The sequence below is a fragment of the Bidens hawaiensis genome, unplaced genomic scaffold, assembly GCF_021521415.1.
Source record: "Bidens hawaiensis isolate Kalapana, Puna unplaced genomic scaffold, B.hawaiensis_p1.1 tig00028239_1, whole genome shotgun sequence".
Taxonomy (NCBI): Eukaryota; Viridiplantae; Streptophyta; class Magnoliopsida; order Asterales; family Asteraceae; genus Bidens; species Bidens hawaiensis.
The window spans coordinates 72,348-77,887 of NW_027494594.1; the positions used below are offsets into that span (position 1 = coordinate 72,348).

Below are 5,540 nucleotides of genomic sequence, written 5' to 3' on the forward strand. Positions count from 1 at the left end.
TTTTAACGAACAAATATAAACGAACACGAGCATGCTGATTTTTTTAAATGTACAAACATGAACACATTTGTCTAATGAAAAAAGAGGCGTTGATGTAGTTGACGATGGTGGGTGGTATTTGAAGTTAACAGACGATGGAGATGATAGACCAGCAAAGAAGAACATGTAAAGTAGATAAATTAAATCAGGGTTTGATTATAAAAGTGTTTATTAAAATGAATGAGATCTTATAATCTATTTGAGGGATATTAGAGTTTTGTAAGACACATAACCCATGAAAATTATTCTTTGACAATTAAGGGGTTATTTCACAAATAAATGAGATGTTATAACCCGTTTAAAGGTTATCCGGGTTTGGTGAGATCCATGACCCGTGAAAATTATTGTTTGCTTATGAAATAGTTTTACAAATAAATGAGATGTTATAACCCATTTAAAGACTATCCGGGTTTGGTGAAACCCATACCCGCAAATTCGGGTCAAATGCATGAGAAACCTCCATTTATAAATCAAGCAATCTGGTGACTCTAGAGAATGGGGGGAACAACCTGAGAGCGACACCTAGGATTTTATGGTAGACAATTATATAGATAGTTAGATATATTTATATATATATATATATAACTGATTAATATTTATATGTAAAAATAGAAATTAGACAATAAGATAACAAAAGAAATTAAGTAAAAACTAGTTAATTCAGACGGTAAGCTTTTACATGAAGATTAAGCTAGCCCAAGTAAAAATAAAAACTTTTTATAAATTTATTTTTAACTAGTAGGAAAACCTGCAGCGTTGCGGCGTAGTTGGAATGTCAACCGAGTGTTGAGGTCAAACATCTTTCGTTTAGTCCATATTATTGTTGCTAATATATGTTGCGTATTTAAATCTTACATGATATGGATTATGGAGTATTAGTTTACATAACAATATTTCTTATGACAGTCCTTGATTATTAATTGCAGAAGTTATGGATCCTTTCTCTCTCAATCGACTTGTTCATCAACTGAGTCAACTCGGCATCATAACCCGCTCTATTTCAAGCTGTTCATTCCAATACTTGCTCTTGATTTCCGCTATCTGCTCTTTTTGCTTTTTTCATAAACTTCTCCATTTCTTCCTCAAACTCCTTCATTTCTTCAATATTCAAATCCCTATACATAGTAAATACAAATTAACAAATACCCTGGTTCCAACAATAATTATAATATTCGATAAAAAAGACAATACCTCTCAGAGGATCATCCTCGACATCTACAGTCACACGCTCTTCCTGCTTCAGCTGATCAAAACGGCCAATGGCGGAACTAGAAAATTTGAACCAGGGGGTCGTAATCGTAATATAATGCTTTACATTCGTAATTCATTAGTGTATACATACAATTTCGTCTATCGATAATTTAACTTCTTCTCGACTTTTTTATTATTACTTAATAAACTCGCCATACTTGGGTTGGGTATTTTGGGGTGTTTGGCCTAGATTTTTTAACAAAGCTTAGACCATTCCCATTAGCAACTCAACCAAACTCAATCTTTTAATAAAAAACTAATTTATCTCATCAACAAACACAACCCACCTTAATCTAAATTTCTAATCTCATTCACAACCCAACCTCAACCAACATTTTGTTCTATAAGTATAATTTATAATTATTTAAAATATATAAGATAAAACTTTAAATAATAAGTTTACGAAACAATAATATTATATTGGAAAGCTAATAAGAAAAAAAAATACAATTTTTGAATAACCTCGTTTTTAATAAAATTTATATCGGTGCGTTCACAAAGAAAAGTTGAACAAGACTATGTTTTTAGATTTTTTTTTAAACTTAATTATTAAAAATTATTAAAAAAACAATATTGTAGTTAAAACTAATTAGTGTGAAAAAAAAAAGTAAAAAGTAATTAAAAAGAGATCCATACAATTGTTGACATATGGCATTGCATGTGATTGAGAATGGTTTACAAACTAGTTTGCACCACCAACCCGTTTGCTTCAGTTTCATTGTTTTTTAATTTTTTTTTTATTTCCAAATAGTGAAACAACCCACTCTAGGTTTGCTATTGGGAGTAGTCTTATAGCTCTATTTTTTTTTTTTACAAAATAAGCTTAATTTGGTGTTTGGTTTAACTTTTTAAGCTTAAAGTTATTAGCTTATATAAGCTATTTGAAGGTGGTTTTTTAGCTTATTTGAATAAGCTTATTTATGCAAGTATTTAAGCATAGGCCAAAAAATAAAAGCTAGGCCAAACACCCCCTTTGTCAAAATAGTTTTATGTAGGTGCGTTCAATATATACAAATAATAAACAAAAAGAATACTTTAAAAGTTATATAAAATTATAAATTCTAAACTAAATCATATATATATTAATTTATCATGTAAACTAATCACATAAAATACAATTATATAATTCATTAAAAGTTATATAAAATTATAAATTCTAAACTAAATCATATATATTAATTTATCATGTAAACTAATCACATAAAATACAATTATATATTCATACAATATTAATATATAAAAATGATAAATATTAATTAAGAAATCAAGATTAAAAACAAATAAATAACAAATTTTACCAACTTTATATTGCTTTTAAACTTGAAAAACAGCAAAACGGAACATAGAAGAAGCTCATGTCTTCCGTATATTGTCGTTTTCATCTAGACTCATGCTGCTATCTAGTTACATGGCTGTTAACTAGGTTAAATCGTTAAAAAGAAAGAAAAATAATTAACAATATAATATTAGGTTTCTACTTGGGCTTGCTAATATATTAAAATGATTCTTTTAAAAGGCCCTCACTAACCCAATCTAACACAGTAAGTTAAAACTCTCTAATTAACTTGTCTTCTTCTACCTTTCTTTCAATAAAGGTTATCTTCTACGCTCATGCAGGACCACCGCAATATCGTCGCCAGCCATAAATTTTCGCATATAACATCTCTACTTATTTCTTCTTTACTTTAAATACTCTTTTAGTGGTAATCAAGAGGGTCAGCCTGTATATAAACAAGAATTTACCTACTCCGATCAACACTAGAGTTTGGCCGCCGAAGGGTCAAGTGACCCTCCTAACCCTCCCTTAAATCCGCCGATGAAAACGGCCTTCTTTTGCATTCCTCGCATCTTGTATCACCTTCAGTTGGTCTTTAAAAAATTGTTATTGGTAATCCATCTAATACAAATCACACATTCACATATGAAATATTTAACTCAAATAGCATAAAAAAGTAGCCATTTGTATTTATATAAATTACCTCTTCAACCTTTTCTTGGTACGAAACCATCTCATATTTCAACTTTGATTTCCCTACAAGACCATTAGATTATAAAAACCAAGTCAACTGTAAGTCAAATGATTGAGAATGAAATACAAAAAGAAACGTGCAGACCATGAGAGTGTTCATTATAGAGATCCATACCACTTTTTGTTGCCATGTAACCATATAGATTTCGTTTTTCTCTGAGATAGAACAAAATAGAGCAGTAATCCCATGTGTCTCGGTCCGCGCCTTCGTCTTCAAAATGCTTGCTTACTTTTCAGCCTCCGAGTATCCAACGGCTGAGGATTCAAACATGAACACACTCATACCCATGTGGCCTCATGGCCCGTATGAATGGTGGGCCTTCGTTGCTTCGTATGACCCAAAGTAGTCAAGAAACCTAGCCTGTATGAATGGTGGGCCTTCGCTGCTTCGTATGACCCAAAGTAGTCAAGAAACCCTTGGTTTCCCATTCCAATCCACTGAAAATAATAATCATATGAATTCATAAAACAACAAAAATATCCAAAGTCTCAAAAAAGGTAGCATACCACCGGTTCTTCTTCCTTCCTCGTGCGTTTTAGGGATTCCATCTGAGTCATACTCATCATTCAGTATATCATCGGAATCATCATAATCATCGATTTCCTCACTTTGATCATCGTCTTCAACAACAGGTTTGAGGCTTTGGAATAATAATAATATTATTATTTCTCAACTACCCTGAGTTTCAGTTCCATCCACTCAGTAGTGGTGGAGGGATTGCACCAGGACGGGTTGCCCACGCATTGTATGGAGTCTGTACTGGTGCATCAACCCCTGCATATGTTCTTTGAGCACCAGGTGGGCCCCACAGATTCAGTTTGGTAGCAGCAGCAGCGGTTCCAGCTATTGTATTGTTCTTTTTGGGCATCATGTAGGTCCCGTGACCGGATCAAACAATAAAACAAACTAAGTACTAGTTGTTCTTGGATCAACCTCACAACTAGTTGGCGGAAACAACTAGTTGGAACGAGATCTCAGATATTGTGAGTGTGTGAAAGAGGGCCGAAAACTGGAAAGGAGAGTGAGGGAGTTGAGAGAGTTTTGTAAGTATTGGACAATATTGTTTGCAAAGGGTTATTTGGTGTATTCCATACACACACATTATATAGTGTGACCATGTTATACACCTTTCCATTAATAAAAAGTCCAATAGGCTTCAAGTACAAGAGGCCTCGGGCCCAAAACTTGCAACCGTAAATAGACATAAACGTAAACTAATACGAGTTACAAATACGAAAGACTTAATAACAAACCGGGCCTTACACATCACCTCCTAACCACCATCCTGGCTGAACCCAGGTTCACATGTTGGATCGCTTGGTTCAACTAATTAATTACATCAAAATTAACATCGGTACCACCTCCTTTGTTGGAACTCATTGCAAATAATTCTAAAAACATCAGTTCGGTTTTTATACACAACAAAAACCAAACTTTGGCTAATATTTAAACTTCACATAATGAGCCATCCTTTTTGCTTAAAAATACATAAAATGAAGGTATAAGTAATGAAATGGAGATTTAAAAGCTATAAATACATGAAAATGGATGTAAAAGAGCTTGAGATCTATAAAAATATGAATGGTTTGGTTTCATCAGTTGTCAATCCTGTAAGATTATGCAAACAATATATAACTCTTGTTCAAACCTTATAACATTTATAATTTCATTCATATCAGGTTAACTTGAACTAACTCAATTCCACTAACTTTTACAATATTCTGTGTGTATATTTATATACATTTACTAACCCTATCACGATATACGTATTAAAATAACAGTACTACCACAATAGTGGCGTCACGTAACACTGGAGAGATGGCCCATTCTCCTGCATCAACAAATACATGTGAATGGTTGAATGAACAATCAGTGCCATCAAAGTAAACCGATAGAATAGAATAAGGTCATCAAAGTGGATACCTAATGAAAAAAGAAGATTAGATAAACGCACCGATTTGGATCATTCCTAGATGGCTGTTCTGCAACACACATTTGCCAATTTAGGTAAAGATCGAAGAACTAAATTATGCAGGTAACAAATATAGCCTAAAAAACCAAGACAAGAAGAATCGATACCTCAAACTCTGAAAGTCCCTTCAAAAACAAACCCTAATCAAGAAAAGGTGTCATCTATCAGACAACCAACACCTCCCCACAATAGTCTACTGCTTCCACCACGCCAACGACACCGATAGGCCATGATGGCAACAAACAATA

General features: G+C 33.1%; 1 pseudogene; it reads right to left on the bottom strand.

Annotated features, from left to right (window-relative positions):
• Window positions 1–955: 955 nt before the first annotated feature.
• LOC143576564 (protein SUPPRESSOR OF GENE SILENCING 3-like) lies at window positions 956–4,700 on the bottom strand (annotated as a pseudogene).
• Between the last annotated feature and the right edge of the window lie 840 nt (window positions 4,701–5,540).